Here is a 22,004-nt window from a genome sequence, read left to right as displayed (position 1 = left end):
CCCCCACAATGTCTTTCAAATATAGCTGGATTTTGGTTTCAAGTCTACATCAACCAATTCATTCCCCAAATCCATGCAAATTTCACCCGTTTCTTCTATTAACCACTTGTCTATAGATGTGTGTTTATAAACAGCATGGAAGACTATTTATTTATTACAGGTACTAATATAGCACCATCAATTTACACTTTTATAACTTTTATATACAGTATAAATATTGTACATTCATATCATCACTCACCCTGCCCTCGAGGAGCTTACAAGCTAAGGTATCACACATACACACTTAAACCTTGTACACATGATCGGATTTTCCATGCAGACAAAACCTCAGACTTTTGTCCGAAGGGCATTGGCCAGGAACTTGTCTTGCATACAAGCGGCAAGGAATTGTCGGCCAACAAACACGAATGTAGTGACGTACTAGAAGTACTACGAGCCAATAAAGAGGAAGTTAAATTGTCATGCGCCACCCTTTGGGCTTCTTCTGCTAATTTCATGTTAGTATAAGTTTGGTGAGTGTTGATTTGTGCTTTTCATTTCACGCTTTTCATTTTGCACTTTTCAGCTTGTTTCTGAATGGCCATTCATCAACCAGACATGGTGCGGAATCGGAGAAGATAACATGTTATTTATTATTGGCCTTGGAGTCATTGCTTTGACCCAAGTCCAGTCCAGGAACAGGAGGAGGAGGATTTCTTGGACCAAAAATTGGTTGCTTTATTAATCGTGACCAATTATTTCATATGCCTTTGCTGCTCCAGGAGAATAATCCGGATGATTTTCTGAATTATGTCTGGATGATGGACGCCTGCTTTCACCAACTCTTGGCATTGTTGACCCCCTATATTAAGAAGCAGACACATGCATATGTATATGCAGGGGGTACTAATGCGCAAACCAATAGGGGATCGAAGGTGAGCAGCTGCCAACATGAAAGGTGTTCTCACACTAATAGTAAATGATAATCAAGAAAATGTGGTGCTTACTGCATAAATAAAATTAAGAATAACTAGCTAATCAAAGTGATAAAACTAGTGCAAATAACGCAATGTGCAAAAATGCAAAAATTTAAATAATCCAATGTGCAAAATATAAATAACTAATCAAACAATTATTTATGACTAGTGCAAAATTAAGCAATGTGCAAATAATCAATGTGCAAATAATGCAAATAATCCAATGTGCAAATAATCCAAATAATCAATGTGCAAATAGCAGAATAAATGTGCAAATAGCAGACATCCAATATGCAAACAAAAGCAATCAGTGAATTCCAAAAAAATGAGCAAGAAATATTGCAGGGAAGTTTCTAATTCATCAAATAGATATAGTCCCATAAACAGTGCAAAAAAATATAGTCCAAATAATTAATCCACAGCGTGCAGTGCAGTTCATTAGGAATAAAGTGCAAAGTTCTAGTAACTGAAATTTCTCCACCATCCACTGTGTGACAACGTTTCCCCCAGCCTCTCACCTCACAGATCCAGTTAATGAGCGTCACAGATGTCTCACAACGCTAGTTGCTGGGTTCCCAGGATGTTCCCGATGGAAGGACAATCATCAACTAATCAGGCTCATTTCCTTAAAAAGAGAGAGGGGAGGGCTTCCAAAGTGTAGTAAATCCAAAATATTTTATTAAGTAAAAACTTAGTAAGTTACAATAATAATCTTGGCATACAGCGTAATGTGCATAGAAGACTTCCGGTCTCGGCCGTGACTGGAAGTGACATCACCCGGCTCTCTCCCTGACGCGTTGCGTCACTGTTCACTTAACTTTTTCACAGGTTGGGATTCAAATGAATAACCCTAGCGCTGCCAGGTGGAAGTTCTGACTATGTAGCCACTGTGCTGCCCTAGACAAGTCAATAAATCAAGCTCACACCTGCTGCTGCAGCTGTGAGCTTTAAGATAAAACTTATCAGGAGACTCTAAAGCTGCCTGATCACTTTTATAGGACTCTCAAAGGGGCACCACACCATTGGCTGCATCAGTAGCTCCCGTGGTGTTTTCTGGGCTCTCCTATTCCACCAGGACCATGAGAAATGGCTTCTCCAGAGTAAGCATGAGAAACACACTGAACATCAGTTCCCCATCGCTTTTTGCAACTAATGACCCTGGAAACTAAATGTATTACGTCCCTTCTGGGATTGCAGCTGTCATTCCTTGGTTAGAGAAGCTGAGAATGCAGCTATTCCACCACAATATGATTGCTGATTTTAACACCCCTGGTAAGTTTTATTTTCATTTTGATGTGTATTAAATGTGAAGTCACATATCACTTAAATTATTGCACTTGAAGTTAATTTGTATGACAGAATATTTTAGGAGGGGTTTCCACCATCTCCGCTAAGTTTAATATTTTATGTTTTATGTAGCAGGTATGTTGTAATGCAATTTCTCCTTTTGGCCACAAGATGGAGACAGAGAGATGCTGACTGGTCCTTCCAGAAAACAGAGAGAGAGAGAACACTGGGAAAAAGGGAAGTTTCAGGAAACGCTGAGGGGACAGAAAAGAGGGAAGTACTGAGTTAAAAGAGAGAGAGAGAGTGCTGACAGGAGACAGAGGAGAAGAGATTGCTTAAAACAGAGGGAGATACCAAGGCTCAAAAAGTCCTTTGCTAAGGCACAGTGACACTTAACAGTGAGGAGAGGAGGAGTGTGAGGAGGGGAAGGAACTGAGGTGCCAGAGTGAGGAGAGAGAGACACACGCTGACACCAGTGAACTGTGTGCCCCAACAGAGGAGGAGGGATATCCTGAAGCCTGGAAAAAAGTCTGTGAGGAGAATAAGGAGAGCGGTCTGAGGAGATAGAGAGGGAGAGAGAGAGAGAGTGTGGTGAGGTGGCAGGTGTGAGGAAAAACGCTGAGACTGAGGAGACTGAGAGAGAGAGACTCTGGCAGCATCAGAGGGGGGGAGAAAGCCAAGCTTTTTCAGAGACTGCCAGGAGAGTGTTGCCTGGAGGCAGAGGAGTGAGGATGCCTGAGGGGAGGCGGGAGCTGAGACAGCCACATGGTCCACTACTATTTAGTCCAGGGACCCTGCTCAACAGCCCAGAACCACTCAGCTCAGCAGAGAGGACCCACGCCTTTCAGAGATCAAGATACCCATCCTGGTATCTGGTCAGCCGCTGCCTGTTCACCTTGCAAGTTTCGCTACCAGTCATCTCGATCGGCCATCAGCAAGAGATCCAGTGCCTTACAACATGGCTAGGAGCATCAGGAGCCTGAACCAGCACCTGGGACTATTGTTGTGTAGGGATGAGCTGAACACCCCCCTGTTCGGTTCGCACCGGAACATGCGAACAGGAAAAAAGTTCGTTCGAACATGCGAACACCGTTAAAGTCTATGGGACACGAACATGAATAATCAAAAGTGCTAATTTTAAAGGCTTATATGCAAGTTATTGTCATAAAAAGTGTTTGGGGACCTGGGTCCTGCCCCAGGGGACATGGATCAATGCAAAAAAAAGTTTTAAAAACGGCCGTTTTTTCAGGAGCAGTGATTTTAATAATGCTTAAAGTCAAACAATAAAAGTGTAATATCCCTTTAAATTTCGTACCTGGGGGGTGTCTATAGTATGCCTGTAAAGGGGCGCATGTTTCCTGTGTTTAGAACAGTCTGACAGCAAAATGACATTTTGAAGGAAAAAACTCATTTAAAACTACCCGCGGCTATTGCATTGCCGACAATTCACATAGAAGTTCATTGATAAAAACGGCATGGGAATTCCCCAAAGGGGAACCCCGAACCAAAATTAAAAAAAAAAAATGACGTGGGAGTCCTCCTAAATTCCATACCAGGCCCTTCAGGTCTGGTATGGATATTAAGGGGAACCCCGGCCAAAATTTTAAAAAAAAAATGACGTGGGGTTCCCCCTAAATTCCATACCAGACCCTTCAGGTCTGGTATGGATTTTAAGGGGAACCCCGCGCCAAAAAAAAAAAAAAAAACGGCGTGGGGTCCCCCCAAAAATCCATACCAGACCCTTATCCGAGCACGCAACCTGGCAGGTCGCAGGAAAAGAGGGGGGGACGAGAGTGCGGCCCCCCCTCCCTCCTGAACCGTACCAGGCCACATGCCCTCAACATTGGGAGGGTGCTTTGGGGTAGCCCCCCAAAACACCTTGTCCCCATGTTGATGAGGACAAAGGGCCTCATCCCCACAACCCTGGCCGGTGGTTGTGGGGGTCTGCGGGCGGGGGGCTTATCGGAATCTGGAAGCCCCCTTTAACAAGGTGACCCCCAGATCCCGGCCCCCCCCTGTGTGAAATGGTAAGGGGGTACATAAGTACCCCTACCATTTCACGAAAAAAGTGTCAAAAATGTTAAAAATGACAAGAGACAGTTTTTGACAATTCCTTTATTTAAATGCTTCTTCTTTCTTCTATCTTCCTTCATCTTCTGGTTCTTCTGGCTCTTCTGGTTCTTCTGGTTCTTCCTCCGGCGTTCTCGTCCAGCATCTCCTCCGCGGCGTCTTCTGTCTTCTTCTCCTCGGGCCGCTCCGCGCCCATGGCATGGGGGGAGGCTCCCGCTCTTCTCTTCTTCTCTTCTTCTCTTCTTCTCTTCTTCTCTTCTTCTCTTCTTCTCTTCTTCTCCGGGCCGCTCCGCAATCCATGCTGGCATGGAGGGAGGCTCCCGCTGTGTGACGGCGCTCCTCGTCTGACAGTTCTTAAATAACGGGGGGCGGGGCCACCCGGTGACCCCGCCCCCCTCTGACGCACGGTGACTTGACGGGACTTCCCTGTGGCATTCCCCGTGACGTCACAGGGAAGTCCCGTCAAGTCACCGTGCGTCAGAGGGGGGCAGGGTCACCGGGTGGCCCTGCCCCCCGTTATTTAAGAACTGTCAGACGAGGAGCGCCGTCACACAGCGGGAGCCTCCCTCCATGCCAGCATGGATTGCGGAGCGGCCCGGAGAAGAAAATGAAGAAGAGAAGAAGAGAAGAAAAGAAGAAGAGAAGAAGAGAAGAGTGGGAGCCTCCCCCCATGCCATGGGTGCGGAGCGGCCCGAGGAGAAGAAGATAGAAGACGCCGCGGAGGAGATGCTGGACGAGAACGCCGGAGGAAGAACCAGAAGAGCCAGAAGAACCAGAAGATGAAGGAAGATAGAAGAAGCATTTAAATAAAGGAATTGTCAAAAACTGTCTCTTGTCATTTTTAACATTTTTGACACTTTTTTCGTGAAATGGTAGGGGTACTTATGTACCCCCTTACCATTTCACACAGGGGGGGGGGCCGGGATCTGGGGGTCACCTTGTTAAAGGGGGCTTCCAGATTCCGATAAGCCCCCCGCCCGCAGACCCCCACAACCACCGGCCAGGGTTGTGGGGATGAGGCCCTTGTCCTCATCAACATGGGGACAAGGTGTTTTGGGGGGCTACCCCAAAGCACCCTCCCAATGTTGAGGGCATGTGGCCTGGTACGGTTCAGGAGGGAGGGGGGGCCGCACTCTCGTCCCCCCCTCTTTTCCTGCGGCCTGCCAGGTTGCGTGCTCGGATAAGGGTCTGGTATGGATTTTTGGGGGGACCCCACGCCGTTTTTTTTTTTTTTTTTTTGGCGCGGGGTTCCCCTTAAAATCCATACCAGACCTGAAGGGTCTGGTATGGAATTTAGGGGGAACCCCACGTCATTTTTTTTTAAAATTTTGGCCGGGGTTCCCCTTAATATCCATACCAGACCTGAAGGGCCTGGTATGGAATTTAGGGGGACCCCCACGTCATTTTTTTTTTTTAATTTTGGTTCGGGGTTCCCCTTTGGGGAATTCCCATGCCGTTTTTATCAATGAACTTCTATGTGTATTGTCGGCAATGCAATAGCCGCGGGTAGTTTTAAATGAGTTTTTCCTTCAAAATGTCATTTTGCTGTCAGACTGTTCTAAACACAGGAAACATGCGCCCCTTTACAGGCACACTATAGACACCCCCCAGGTACGAAATTTAAAGGTATATTACACTTTTATTGATTGACTTTAAACATTATTAAAATCACTGCTCCTGAAAAAACGGCCGTTTTTAAAACTTTTTTTTGCATTGATCCATGTCCCCTGGGGCAGGACCCAGGTCCCCAAACACTTTTTATGACAATAACTTGCATATTAGCCTTTAAAATTAGCACTTTTGATTTCTCCCATAGACTTTTAAAGGGTGTTCCGCGGCATTCGAATTTGCCGCGAACACCCCAAATTGTTCGCTGTTCGGTGAACTTGCGAACAGCCAATGTTCGAGTCGAACATGAGTTCGACTCGAACTCGAAGCTCATCCCTATTGTTGTGTTATCGCACAAAGGACTGGTGAGTGGGTGTAAACCCAACATCCTTCTTGACACCATAGTGACACTGCATGCAGACACCAATTTCCCTTTTTAGTGTCACAGGATGCTTGTTTGGAGCTGCCATCTCTAATAGTTTGTCCTTTTAAATCTCTACGGAACATTCTAGAGGATTACTGATCCATGCAAGCTTGTTTAAACCTAATCTTAAAACAAGGGCCCCACCGTTTGCTAGCAGAAGACACAAGTATTCTTCACCTCAGGACCTGCAACATTACAGAACTGTGCTGACTATACTTGTGTAATCCTTTTCTTTCATTGTGTGTTTGCCTCTCAAAGGTGTTTGTGGCCCAGAAGGAGCTGAGAAGTTGACAAGTCTCCTCTCCTCCCTCTCAGCGCCTGTGTTAAGGGCATATATAGATTACTGCCTTTTCTATACCTGCAGTTGCTAAATATTGAAGGTTGTCTTTTCTAATGTATTAGTTATTTGTAGCAAGGTTTAACAGTGTTGTAAGTTTCCATATGCTTTAAACCATGCTAATATATTCAACTAGTTTATCACTAGCAGGTATGTGTCTATTTTTGGTGATAATCTACTGCCAGGATAACAGTATTTACCACATGTGTTCTTAAATGAGAAAATGTCCATTTAAAATTTACGCAAAGATGACAGTATAGTTATTAAAAGTGCAGACAAGGGGGTTCTGTGGTTGTCATGAATGCGGCCACATACAGAGATGAGGCCATGCGACAACTATCGGACACCACTACCTATTGCAAGTTAAGGTGCGACCCTACTGAGTCATTTAGGGCAGAGCTCTCCTCATTGTTGGATCGAGCCATCTTAATGGATCTATTCACACAAAAAGAGAAGGAGATGTTTATACCTTTGTTTCCTGTTAAGCCAATCTTCCACCACCTCCGTAAACTACACAAAGGGTTAACCCCCCTCACAGATAGACCAATTGTAGCTGGCATAGACTCATTAAATGAGAGATTGGGTCATTGGGTGGACCAGCAGCTGCAACCATTGGCAGTGGAGCTGCCAGGTCACCTCCTAATGGTTTAATATGGAATGAAAATTACAGTTGGATAACATGTGATGTTTCCAACCTGTACTCTTTAAATCTACATGCCTTGTGTGATGGATATATTGAATTCCATATTTATATCAATGAGATTCAAGCGGACCATTGCAAGGACTCCAATAAAACTGCCTTGCCCCATAGGATGTATGTATGTATGTGTATGTATGTATATGTATATATATATATATATATATATATATATATATATATATATATATATCTACGTGTGTATATCTATGTGTGGGTATATATATATTTATATATGGTTATATGTTTCTTAATATCATGACAGAGCATAGCTCACCTTAGGAATGTAGTTACACAAGAAAGTCCCCAGGTGTATCAACTGAATCAACTCACCAGGGGGCCATTACCTACTGTCGGAACTGTTTGGGCTGGGAGATCAAAGGAGATTGTTCATTAATTCATAGACTGTTAGGCACCAAGCGGTCTCAATGTTCCAGCAATGTCCGAGCATGAACTTTCAGACAGCTTCAGATGTGACCAATCAGAATTGAAGGCAGCTGTAAGCCAATTAGCAAAGAGGCTTCAAATGTAGCCAACCAGACTTTGAGACATCTCTGACCCAATCAATATGTTGCATCTGTTGATTGGTAGAGAATGCATATAAAAGAGAGAGAGGGCTGAATGGTTTTACACTGTCCAGCCCGAGACCATCTAGGGGATATGCTGTCTGAGTAATGTATACTGGTATCTCTTTCTTTCTTTCTAACCTTTTTGTATCCTATCATTTGTCTTATGATATTGTATATCTTGTATATGTCCATTGCAAACATTTATGAGTTTGGTCTAGATTATCCTTGCAGCCTAGAGCAAAACTGTACTTATGATATCACTGGAGATATTTGATAAATGCTAATTATTCTAACTTTCTTTTCTGTGTAAATAAATGTAATTGTTTATCTTTTCTTTTCCTGTTATCGCTCGTTTTTATTCCTATATAGACAAAGGTTTAATCACTTATATTTGTATCGTTAATCATTTAAGTGAGGTATAAATATTTCCGAAACACTTGGGTCTACAGGCAGTATCCTTCTTAAAGAGATCAGGAAACTTTTCTCTGGCTTCACAGGAGTTCATTATCATGTGCCTGGAATATCTCCTTACACATAACTTTTTTATGTTGGATGGGAACTTTTACCTCCAAAAGTGCTGGACCTCTAATGGGAGCTAAGTTCTCACCATCCCTGGCTGATTTGTATATGGGATGGTGGGAGAGGTCCTGCATTTTTGGACCTGAAAGTCCCCGAAAAGACACTGCATTTTATTGTCGATATATAGACGATCTCCTGTTTATTGTCTCTGAGCCACACATCTGTTTAGATCAATGGTTGGAGTATATGAATGGTAAGGCTTTAAATTTAAAATTTACAGGACAACATGAACCAAAGTCTATAGAGTTTCTAGATGTTAAGCTTACAGGAGACAATAATGAAATCATCTTGAATCTCTATAGAAAACCCACTGCGGGTAATACTCTTCTGCGTGCAGATTGTAGCCATCCGACCCATACCATCAAAAGTATTCCAGTGGGCCAATTTCTAAGGCTGAAAAGACTATGCACCAGACAAATAGATTTTGAACAGGAGGCATTACATATGTCAGCTAGATTTGAAGCTAGGGGTTACCCCAGGTCAGCTATTAATAGGGCTTTGTCCATTGCAAATAAAACACCTCGGGCCAATTTGCTAATGGACAAACCCAGTAACCACAGTAGACGAAATAGATCAGAAAAATCCCATTTTGTTCCAACATTTTCCACTCCGTACAGTGCTGAATTTCATAAAATTAAGAAAATAGTCACCAAATATCTGCCGGTGTTGTCTAACGATCATATCTATTCTCAAATTTTAAATAAAGGCATACGTACGGTATCAAGGAAAGCACCTTCTTTAGGCGGACTTCTGTCCCCTAGCCAAAAACAAACTACTCATTGGCTACAGTTTAAGGGAACATACAGATGCTGTGATCGGTCTTGCACATATTGTCCCTTCATTAACCGCTTGCCGACCGGGCCATAGCCGAAAGACGGCTGCAGCGCGGTCGGCTAGTTCTGGGTGGACGTCCATGGACGTCCTCCCAGAATACTGCTCTTGCGCGCCCCCTGGGGCGCGCACCCGAGAACTTCCGTGACCGCCGGGTCCAGAGGACCTGGCGCATCACGGATCACGGTAAACGGCCGCTGATTGCGGCCGTTTACCATGTGATCGCTCCGTCAAATGACGGAGCGATCACATGTCAACAGACCGGCGTCATGTCATGACGCCGGTTCCTCCCTCCCCTCTCTGTACAGATCGGTACAGTGCGAGGGGAGAGAGGGAGGGATCGGATGGCAGCACCGCTGTGGGCTGCATGTGTAGTGCCCACAGCGGTGCTCAGTGACAATTGCAGTCACATCCATCCATCCCTCCATGCTCAGCCATCCCTGCAATACTCTGCATAATACCCTGCAATACTCTGTATAATAGCCTGCAATACTCTGCATAATACCCTGCAATACTCTGCATTATACCCCGCAATACTCTGCATTATACCCCGCAATACTCTGCATTATACCCCGCAATACTCTGCATTATACCCCGCAATACTCTGCAGTATACCCCGCAATACTCTGCAGTATACCCCGCAATACTCTGCAGTATACCCAGCAATACTCTGCAGTATACCCCGCAATACTCTGCAGTATACCCCGCAATACTCTGCAATATACCCGGCACTACTCTGCAATATACCCGGCACTACTCTGCAATATACCCGGCACTACTCTGCAATATACCCGGCACTACTCTGCAATATACCCGGCATTACTCTGCAATATGCCCAGCAATACTCTGCAATATACCCTGCAATATACCCTGCACTACTCCGCAATACTCTGCAATACCCCGCAATACTCCACAATTTTTAACCAGTTCCCGCCCACAGTCATATGACGTCCTTGACTTTGAGCGGGGATATCTGAATGATGCCTGCAGCTACAGGCATCATTCAGATATCAGCTTTTTCAGCCGGCAATTTCCTACACCATAAGAATGATCATAGCGGCTGTTCCACTGCTTGATCGTTCTTATGGGAGGCGAGAGGGGACGCCCCCCCTTCCCGCCACCCTCCGGTGCTTCTACCGACTCACCGCTACGATCGAAGCCAAGATCTTTTTTTTTTATTTTTTATTTCAGGTTTTCCAGCCTAGAGGTGAGATGGTGGGTCTTATTGACCCCATATCTCACTGTAAAGAGGACCTGTCATGCCATATTCCTATTACAAGGATGTTTACATTCCTTGTAATAGAAATAAAAGTGATCAAAAATTTTTTTTGGGGGGGGGGGGGGGGGGGAAGTGTCAAACTAAAATAAATAAAGTAAAATAAACAATAAAAAAAAAAAAATTTTTAAAGCGCCCATGTCCGGGTGCTCGCATGCAGAAGCGAACACATATGTAAGTCCCGCCCACATATGAAAACGGTGTTCAAACCACACATGTGAGGTATCACTGCGAACGTTGGAGCGAGAGCAATAATTTTGGCCCTATACCTCCTATGTAACTCAAAACATGTAACCAGTAAAAAATTTTAAAGCGTCACCTATGGAGATTTTTAAGTAGCGACGTTTGGCACCATTCCACGAGCGTGTGCAATTTTGAAGGGTGACATGTTAGGTATGTATTTACTCGGCGTAACTTCATCTTTCACATTATGCAAAAACATTGGGCTAACTTTACTGTTTTGTTTTTTTTAAAGCACAAAACTGTTTTTTTTTCCCAAAAAAAGCATTCGAAAAATTGCTGCACAAATACCGTGCAAGATAAAAAGTTGCAACAACCACCATAGTATTCTCTAGGGTCTTTGCTAAAAAATATATATATATATAATGTTTTGGGGTTCTATGTAATTTTCTAGCAAATAAATTATTATTTTTACATGTAGGAGAGAAATGTCAGAATTGGCCTGGGTGCTCCAGAACGCCTGGAGGTGCTCCCTGCATGTTGGGCCTCTGTATGTGGCCACGCTGTGTAAAAGTCTCACACATGTGGTATCACCATACTCAGGAGTAATAGCAGAATGTGTTTTGGGGTGTAATTTGTTGTATGCATATGCTGTGTGTGAGAAATAACCTTCTAATATGACAATTTTGTGAAAAAAAAAAAAGAAAAAAAAATCTTGATATTGCAAAGAATTGTGGGAAAAGATGACAATTTCAAAAAAACTCACCATGCATCTTTCTAAATACCTTGGAATGTCTTCTTTACAAATAGGGGTCATTTGGGGGGTATTTGTACTTTTCTGGCATGTTAGGGTCTCAAGAAATTAAATAGGCCGTCAGTACCTCAGGTGTGATCAATTTTCAGATATTGGCACCATAGCTTTTGGACTCTCTAACATTCACAAAGACCAAATAATATACACCAAGTTGTACTTATTTTTACCAAAGATATGTAGCATTATAAATTTTGGCCAAAATTTCTGAAGAAAAATTACTAATTTGCTAAATTTTATAACAGAAACAAAGAAAAATTCATTTTTTTACCAAATTTTCAGTCTTTTTTCTTTTATAGCGCAAAAAATAAAAAACCCAACGGTGATTAAATACCACCAAAAGAAAGCTCTATTTGTGTGAAAAAAAGGACAAAAAAAATGTCATATGGGTAAAGTGTTGTATGACTGAGTAATTGTCATTCAAAGTGTGAGAGCACTGAAAGCTGAAAATTGGTCTGGTTAGGAAGGGGGTTTAAGTGCCCAGTGGTCAAGTGGTTAAAGGGGGTGACACTGTTACATCTACTTCAACAGGCAAATCATATAAAATACAGTCCTTCATCAACTGTAATACGTGTTACATAGTCTATGTCATCATGTGTACCATTTGCTCTATTCAATATGTTGGCAGGACCACTCACAGACTGAGGGATCGTCTTTACGATCACCGCTATGACATAGAGAAAGAACACGCCACTAACATTGCTCGCCATTGGAATGATATTAATTCCAAGGATACTTCCAGCCTGACCATTCAAGGCATTGAAAACATTTTTAAACCTCCTAGAGGTGGGGACAAATTTGGCATATTGTGCAAACAAGAGGTTCGGTGGATTTTTAATCTAAATACTAGACGTCCCACTGGCCTCAATTTTGAATGGGACGTGTCCCACTTTTATCAATAGATACGTACCGTGTTATGCCCATGTGTATCCCCAATTCAATCCAAACAACATATTGATTGATTGATTTGATGCGTGTCTTGATACCTTAGCCTAAATTTATTTAGCATATGACGTAATGCTCCCTGGTTTATATTTGTCAGTGGCTATCTCTCACTTCCTCTTTTGTGTTCGATTTTTCAATTTTTTGTTTTGTTTTTTGTTTTTCCGATTTGCTATCAAATTTTTGGATTTCTCCATTTTTTTTTTCGATTATTTAAGATTTTTCGCGATATTTTGTGATTTTGCGACTTTTTGCGATTTGTGAGATTTTTGTTATTTTTTTGTTATTTTTTGCGACTTCATACATTTTTGGTGATCCGTTGCTCTTTGTGATCTACTTAGAGCCTGGAAGTTTAAATTATCGCTTTTGTAACAAAATTATCATCTTAATCATGTTATTGCATCAAGTATAGAAAGACTATGTCTCCTACACACCTGCCCACCCAATATCTGTTGATTTTCTAGAGTTCTTTGAAATTCAACTGAAAAAATTAGTAGCGTGACCACCTTTCCCATAGCAATCACAGATACAATGAGATCATTGCTCTTTGTTTACTGTTCCTTGCATAGCCATCCAGGTAATATTTATAGATCTCTATGAATTTTGGACCACCGTCTGAAGTTTACGTTATTTAGCACATATAGGGTCCCTCTTTATTTTCCCACCTTTTCCATGCACCATTTAAATGCTTCCCCATCTGATGACAATTTTCTGTCTTTTCCTTCTCTTTTTTTCTTGGCCTGTTTGTTGCAAATTTGAGATATATCTTTTGTTTATGAATCCAACATGAATAGATTCCAGATGTCGTAGAGTGGGGCTTGCGTTTCTCTTGAGTGCATGAATTTATGTGGGAATAATGATTTATAAATACTCACTTTTAACGAAAATTAAGGTTTTATCTACACAATTTTCAAATATAATTAGGTTTATATATTTCAGGATGATGTATATATATATATATATATATATATATTCAGTTACCAAGACATTATCGATAGTGCTGGGAATAGGATTATTGGTATTTCCACATTAATTTCACGTATATGTTATTTTGCGATTTTGTATAGTTTCAGCATATTTTGCATTTTCATGAATTTTGTTTATCATTATTTATACACAGGTTTCCTTTGAGATTATTTATCATTTACAAATTGAAAATAAATGTTGTCACTTTGTATTTTGTTATTGTTTAATATTGTTTTAGTATTTGTCATGGTCTTTATCCCAAGGTTATGGATGTACACAATGGGAGAAGTTGAATAATGCGAACGTTGAAAATAATCATGTGTCTAGCACATATATATATATATGCGCATTGGTTCACTTAATAAACTCGTTTGGTGGACCTTTACAGGCATTATTATATTGTCATATTATCTTGTCTTCAATCTTTGATTTAGAATTCAACTTCACATCCCAGGTGTCTCCTATCTCTTGAGTGTTGTTCTAGAGTTTGATTATATGGGCAGGTCTCCGTTTGAGACCATTTTTGGATTGACTATCAAAACCTGAAGTCCCTATATATACCCATGATCAAACTTTAATCATTTAGCTATGAATAAGTGCCATGATAGGGCATGAAACGCGTTAGCTATTTTTCCTGTTCCTCCCTGTACATGTGGTGACTGCATTTGGATTTAATTTCTTCATATCAATAAAGATGCCTTCTATGGTGTGCGGCTGTCCAAGATCTTTTTCTTTCCTCTTGTCCTGTGTTTGCAGTAATTGTATTTAACCAGATGTGTCAAAGGGGCTGAGGTCATTCTTGGAGTTGAGGCGGAAATCAGAGAATCCAAATTCACCAAGCGGCTCCTTCAGGGGTGGCGCTACACTGTTTTTGATGTGTATTATATGTATAGTTAAATATCACTGAGAATACCATACATTATAGGGTTCCACCATTATTGTTACATTATTGATTAGTAAGGTAGGGATGCACTTTTATTTTATTTTTTTTTTATGTTTTATTTGTTATGTAGGAATCGTGTTAAGCAGCAAGCCTTTTACTCACAATATTTTTTACTTTACCTCCAATAGATTATTGCGAATAGTAACGGGGGGATTACTTATTATATTTACGCTGAATTTAACATGTTTATGAAAAATAAAAAATAGCTTCAGAGGGGAATTGGTAAAGGACCCTTTTACACGTGTGGACTGATTGTCCGTTTTTCATCCACCCATTGACAGATGAAAAATGGATATCAATGTCTACGGACAAATGGATGTAAATAGATGATCTGTTTACATCCGCATCCATTAAAATTTTTAAAGCGGATCATAGCTCTATTTTTGGTCCATTTAAATATTGGAAGTGGACCTAAATGGATGTAAACGGTCCCTTTTTGCATCCTTTTTTGCATTGGTTGTTAAGAGTCGGCACCTGTTAGCAGGATGAGAGCAGCAGAATGTAAACAAAAGATATAACAGTGTGTTATAGATATAGCAGTGTGTACAGCAGACAAGGGAGGACAGTGTGTTCAAGGAGAGGGGTAGGAGAGGAGCAGTGTATACAGTGAGTGGGGCAGAGTGCACAGACAGGCTGCCTCACTTTCTGGTACATAGAAAAGGGGAAAGGGGAAAGGGAATAAACCCAATGAGGATGGGCTTAAGAAAGGGGTTACCATAAGCAACAGAGTAATCATAGGATTTAGGACTAGATAAAATCAACTTTATTTGGTAATAATGAACATTAAAATTAACATGTTTAAATAATAATGAACATTAAAATTAACATGTTTAAATAAAGTGCAGTGATCATTGCAACAACAATGTAACAAAAAGAGCGCGGACAACTACTAGACAGACAGGACAGACAATTTACAGAAAAAGTGGAACTAGCCCAGTCGGGGCGTATTGCTTTGTGCCTCAGTGACCATAGGGGGCGGTTATCAAACCGCTATACAGCAACAGGACTCTAGTTTCACACGATTGCTGCAGCCAAGCCAACCTACTCTGCACAGACTGCTCTCCCTTGTGGCATGTCGCAGCTCACTCCTGAAACAATAAGGGATCCATTGGCTTACAGGCTCTGTGGATTACAGTGAATTACATCGGTGCAGCCTCTGGTGGAGACGGTAACGTACAGATACATTGAAATGTATATAAGCCCACATGCTTTTTGGCTTTTCAGCACTTTACACTAGTATGCCAATGCAGCGGTGGTATTATCATTAAGGTCTAAGCTATACCTAACTGCCAGGCAACCCCAGGGAAAGCTGAAGACCAGTATGATATGATTGAACACTTATGATCCTATTTTTTACTCTACCGTTGACTGAACTGGGAATTCCCATACCACTAAAAAGGATTGATCTACTGGACTGCCTACCCTCCCCCTGTTACCAAGTACTGTCTTCCAGATTCATTTACAGTACTAACACCAATCCTGGTTTCCTCACTATACCAACCAAGTAATCCAATAGATATTGATATACAGTCCTGCTATCAGCACACACGCCTCTGCGATCTCCCTCTCTCCACCCCTTCATTGCATTGTACCACAGCTGACCGCACACTACTACAAACCAAGAATTAATATCTAATGGTTCATTCATTTAGATTACCACTATTTGGCTAATTGGCAGCCCCCTATGGTCACTGAGGCACAAAGCAATACGCCCCAACTGGGCTAGATCCACTTTTTCTGTAAATTGTCTGTCCTGTCTGTCTAGTTGTTGTCCGCTGTCTTTTTGTTACGTTGTTGTTGCAATGATCACTGCACTTTATTTAAACATGTGAATTTTAATGTTCATTATTATCAAATAAAGTTGATTTTATCTAGTCCTAAATCCTATGATTACTCTGTTGCTTATGGTAACCCCTTTCTTAAGCCCATCCTCATTGGGTTTATTCCCTTTCCCCTTTTTTTATGTACCATTATTTATGGTTACAGCAACAGTACCCTAACGGGTTAAGGATTCAGTACGGGCCATAGCATTTCTTTGACCTAGTACAGGTTTATACTCGTGCCTCCCATTTCCCTTCCCCTTCCCATTTCCCCATTCCCCCTCCCCCTCCTCTTACCATTTTTTGATGCCTCGCTTTCTGGCTCTGACTGCCATTGCTTTCTCTGAATGTAATTTCTGACTCCTTTGTTTTTGTTTGAATTAGAGCTGGAATAGGAGCTGTAATTTAACCATGCCATTGAAGTAGAAGAACGGGGGGGCAGGAAGCGGAGCCTAGCGGAGCAGACATGCATTGTTAGAGCTCCACACCGCTGAGGAGAGAAGAGAAGGACAAAGCGGAGCCTGCAGGCTCAAAAGGTATCCATTTGAACCTTTTTGCCCCAGGGAACAAACTGTGAAAGTTTGGGCAGGAAATATGGTACTGGGAGGAAACCGTGGCAGAAATAAAAATCACCTCACAAAGAGCTCACAGGCACTCACTGCAGCTGAAGCAGCTCCAGTCACCTCACAAGATACAGCATCAGGGCGCTCTCACAGACAGAAATTGTCACAGCAAGACTCTCCATTTGAGTCAGATACAGAACAAATACTCTCACAAACTTCTCCACAAGCCTCCTCAGTATCCCCAGTAATATTATTACAATTTGAAAAGATGCTTCATAAGGCTTTAAAACAAACCTCAGATCAAATAACAAAAAGCCTAACCAAAGAAATAAGAGAGCTGGGAAACCGCACCGCAGCCTTAGAAATAAAAATGGATGAAATTGAAAATACAACCCAAGAAAATATAACAGAATTGGAACAATTAAAAGAAGAGAATTTAATACTTCAAACTAAGCTCGAAGATTACGAAAATAGAGCCAGACGTTCAAACTTGCGCATAAGGGGAATACCTGAAACTGTGACAGACCTGCAATCTACTATTACTGCTCTATTACAAGAACTAAAGCCAGATATCCCTATTGAATGTTTAGAACTGGACAGAGTACACAGAGCCCTCACAGCCAAAAAGAAAGATGGACCCCCAGGTGATATAATCACAAAATTTCATTATTACAGAACGAAAGAACAAATACTAATTGCTGCAAGAGAAAAAAAGGAACTTAATTTTCAAGGACACAATTATCAAATTTTTGCTGACCTATCCCAACTTACTATTACTAAAAGACGATCCATGAAACCCCAACTAATGGAACTGCAACGCCACAACATTATGTATCAATGGGGCTTCCCCTTTTCAGTCAGATTTAACTACCAAGGTACAATTTACAGAAGCAGATCAGCAGATGAACTACAACAAACCCTTTTAAAATTAAATCTGACAGAACCCACAAGCAGCAACACCCCCACATGCAGAAGAATGGCATCATCTTCACCTTTAGGCAGCACCCAGAAAATTTCAGAACAAAATGGGAATCATCATTCTCACAAAAGAGGCCGTTATGCCACATCATCCATGGACCAAGAAGATTCAATGGACTGACATCCTAATTCCTGATATCTCTTCATTTATTATACTAAGAGATGGTTCTCTATAAAAAACCTGTATTTATAACTGAATGTAACTGCATTCTGATAGTCACACACTGTGTGGGATCATGTTACATTCCAGTTATATTTCTTATTACTTCTGATTCATATAGCCTTTAAATATATAAGTGAAATAAGGAAAATCTTGTTCAGTTATATATTATCAGGTAATAACATAGATTTATTACTTTTTAGTACAAATATGTTCAATAATCCAGAAGTAATGGAAGCTTTTTCTTTCTTTTCTTAAAACAAATATATTATTACCTAACTAGTTCCTAGAATTATGTTTTTGTTTATTCTAATCTGAAGCAATACAACCTCAATTTTATGAGTTAACATATCTAAACAGTTACATATGAATAAAATATGTAATTGTTTACTCTAAAAGGGTTAAAATCCCAAAATAATTCAAACTATCTTCATCAATACCAAAGTTATTAACAGTACCTTTCTAACTGAATTATTTAGCCTAGGGCAAGACTAACCATATACAACCACCCTGGAATAAATAATTTCAACAAAAACTATATTCTGCACTCCAATTAATGAAACATCATTTTGATGTCTTTTGACATAGCACTTCTCTCCTGTAAGCGGAAGATCCGTGTACCCCCATTAGCCCTCCTCATTCTCCCAACCATATTATGTGGGAATGTGACGAAGGCACTTATTCCCCTGAGAGAGATATTTATTCTCTTTCATGGGTAAATTTTGATTACTTGCAAAAAATAATTTATACAATGTATCATCTAATCTCATATGTTTTTTGTTTACTCTTTACTCCAGAATTCACTGGTTTCTTTTCTATCTATTCATCTCTTCAGTCCACACAGGTTGATCTGCGCAGTCAGCTCTGCATAACAAAAAGTAAGTCAAAACTATTTGATCTATTGCCATGGCACCACTGAATATACTTTCCCTGAATGTTCAGGGAATAAATGTCCCTCAAAAAAGGACCAAAGCCTTCCGTACTTTCCATAACAAGAAGGCTCACATAGTATGCCTCCAAGAAACACACTTCACCAAAGATTCTACTCCAAAATATATTTCTCCTTTTTATCAACAAATTTACACGGCTTCTGCCTGTACCAAGCAAAGGGGAACTCTAATTGCATTTCACCGATCCACACCATTCACCTTATCATCAGAAATTAAAGACCCAGAAGGTACATACCTGATACTCATGGGTTATATAATGGATACAGCAATCACGGTGATTTCCTACTACGCTCCTAACAAACAACCTACACCATTCCTCTCACATATATTACAAGTGATTAATACACACAAAATAGGAACAGTGATAATGTGTGGGGATTCGAACCAGGTCCTCCTCCCATTTCTAGATAAATCACCTTTTACACCATCCAAAATAACCTCTAGATTACCTTTTTCTCAACTTCTTTCCAAATACAATCTGGTAGATTCATGGAGAGAAAGTAACCCAATGAAAAAGAAATTCACTTATTTCTCGCACCCTCATCAAACCTTCACCAGAATAGATCATATTTTTCTAACAATAGGAATGATACCAGAAATTATTGCATCAGATATAATTCCGATTCCGTGGTCTGACCATAATGCAGTATACACTACTATAGCCTCAGCCATACCAAAAGCGCATGACCCAACGTGGTACTTACCGGACATAAAGCTCAAACACCCACTACATCAGATGGCCATTGAACAAGCTTTAAAGGAATACATATCAATTAATAATACAACAGACATCTCCCCAATAACACTGTGGGAAGCTCATAAGCCTGTCTTGCGTGGTACAATACAAAGACAAATGGCAATATTTAAACGGGAACGCAAAAATCTAGCAAAAAAACTAGAACTCAATTTTAATGCAGCCTACATATCATTTCAAGATAATCCATCTCGGAGTACAAAATCTCATCTGGAAAAATCTAGATTGGAATACGATCTATTTCTCACTGAGTCAGTTGATAAATCCCTCAAACGCTCCAAACACAATTTCTACATGAATACAAACAAACCAGGTACATATTTGGCTCAGGCATTAAATTCAACTAACAAATCTTTCAAACCAATACGTTTGAAATTATCAAAAAATGTTTACACTTGTAATCCAGTTAAAATAGTCCATAAATTTCACTCACATCTCGCAACTTTATACAAGACAAACAATGAATTTAATCCTACAGAGGCTGAATCCTTCTTCTCAAAAATAACCTTACCTGAGTTATCTCAGAATCAAAAAAGCAGTTTGGATGAGCCTATAACTATAGATGAAGTTGCTAACGCCATAAAAGACCTAAAACTTAACAAAAGACCAGGCCCAGACGGCTACTCGGCTTTATACTATAAAACATTCTCAGAAATACTCTCTCCCATTCTCACTGAAACTTTTAACAAACTTCTAGATGGACATTCTTTTCAGCAAGAAACACTAATGGCAATTGTTTGTATGATCCCAAAACCCCTTTCTGATGATACTTCCTGTGTGAATTATCGGCCTATCTCTCTGTTAAACCTCGATATTAAATTATTAGCAAAAATAATAGCAAAACGCCTCAATAGCATTATAGGAAAATTAATACATAGAGATCAAGTAGGCTTCATGCCAAATAGACAGGCAGGCGATAATATACGCAGGGCAGTGTTATTGGCACATATTGCTAAAAACGGAAAATCCCTTTATGTTTTCTATCTCTCGATATTAAGAGGGCATTTGACACAGTATCCTGGCAATATATGCAATATTCATTACAAAAATGGGGTTTTGGACCCCACTTTTTAACATGGATCAAAGCATTATATAATAAACCCAAAGCCTATATAAAATATGCTGGATACAAATCTGAAGCCTTTAATATCGAAAGAGGTACCCGACAGGGTTGCCCATTATCTCCCTTATTATTTGCCCTTATACTCGAACCCATGGCCCAATACATCAGAACAAACCAAACTATAACTGGCATTGAAGTAGGAGGTATTACACACAAATTATGTATATTTGCAGACGATATATTACTTTTTCTATCATCACCACAGGTCTCTGGTCCTAACTTAATACCAGCTCTTGATGGATTTGCAGCCCTATCCGGCCTTATGATTAATCCTAAGAAATGCCTAGTGCTTAATATTTCACTCACAAACATGGAATTGATCCCGGCTAGGGCTGCACTCCCATTCACATGGGCAGAAAAATCAATCCCATATCTTGGAATTCATTTAACAGCATCTCATTCTGACTTATTCTCAACCAATTATCCTCCTGTATTAAGACAGATCACAAATCTAATAAAACAATGGTCGCAACTTCCTTTATCCTGGATGGGGAAGATTAATGCAATCAAAATGACTATTCTACCCAAATTGCTTTATCTATTCAGAGTCCTCCCTATTCCAATTCCTTCCTATTTTTTGAGAATAGTACAAAAAAGAGCAACTTCGTTTATATGGGGCTCTTCTAAACCACGTATACCTATACACACACTACATCTTCCCAAAAATAAAGGAGGCCTGGGATACCCTAATTTTACTAACTACTACAGAGCAGCACATTTGGCCAGTCTGTCCAAATACCATGCAAAACAGGAAATCCCATTATGGGTATTTATAGAGGCTTCAGAAAATGACCCTCTATTAATATCAAATTTATTATGGCTTGATCCTAAAGACCGCTTTAAAATTCATAATCCCATAACTAAACACTTCTTATCTCTCTGGGATAAACTAAAAACCAAATATCAGTTACAATCTCCACACAATCCTCTCCTTTCTTTTATCAGAAATCCGGCCTTTTATCCGGCATGGATCTACCCAAATTCTTTTAAAGCTTGGACAACATCAGGCATTCAGACACTAAATGACTTCATAGCATCTAAATCATTCCTTTCATTCCCATCGCTTAGAGAAAAATATGATCTACCAAACTCTGAGATATTTAGATATCTCCAAATCAAAAATTTCTATACACCATTCCTAAAGGGGGATACACCATTATCCCAATTATCCATTTTT

General features: G+C 40.5%; 1 long non-coding RNA gene across 1 annotated transcript in view; it reads right to left on the bottom strand.

Annotated features, from left to right (window-relative positions):
• Positions 1-1,280: 1,280 nt before the first annotated feature.
• The window catches only part of LOC141134589 (uncharacterized), a 72,441-nt gene continuing 51,717 nt past the window's right edge, over positions 1,281-22,004 (bottom strand). Inside the window, exon 4 of the long non-coding RNA XR_012243222.1 lies at positions 1,281-1,584. This is a non-coding gene — a long non-coding RNA (uncharacterized lncRNA). The remainder of the gene's footprint in view (positions 1,585-22,004) is intronic.

This window comes from Aquarana catesbeiana, linkage group LG03 (assembly GCF_042186555.1).
Source record: "Aquarana catesbeiana isolate 2022-GZ linkage group LG03, ASM4218655v1, whole genome shotgun sequence".
NCBI lineage: Eukaryota > Metazoa > Chordata > Amphibia > Anura > Ranidae > Aquarana > Aquarana catesbeiana.
This window is presented reverse-complemented; position numbering and strand designations above follow the sequence as displayed.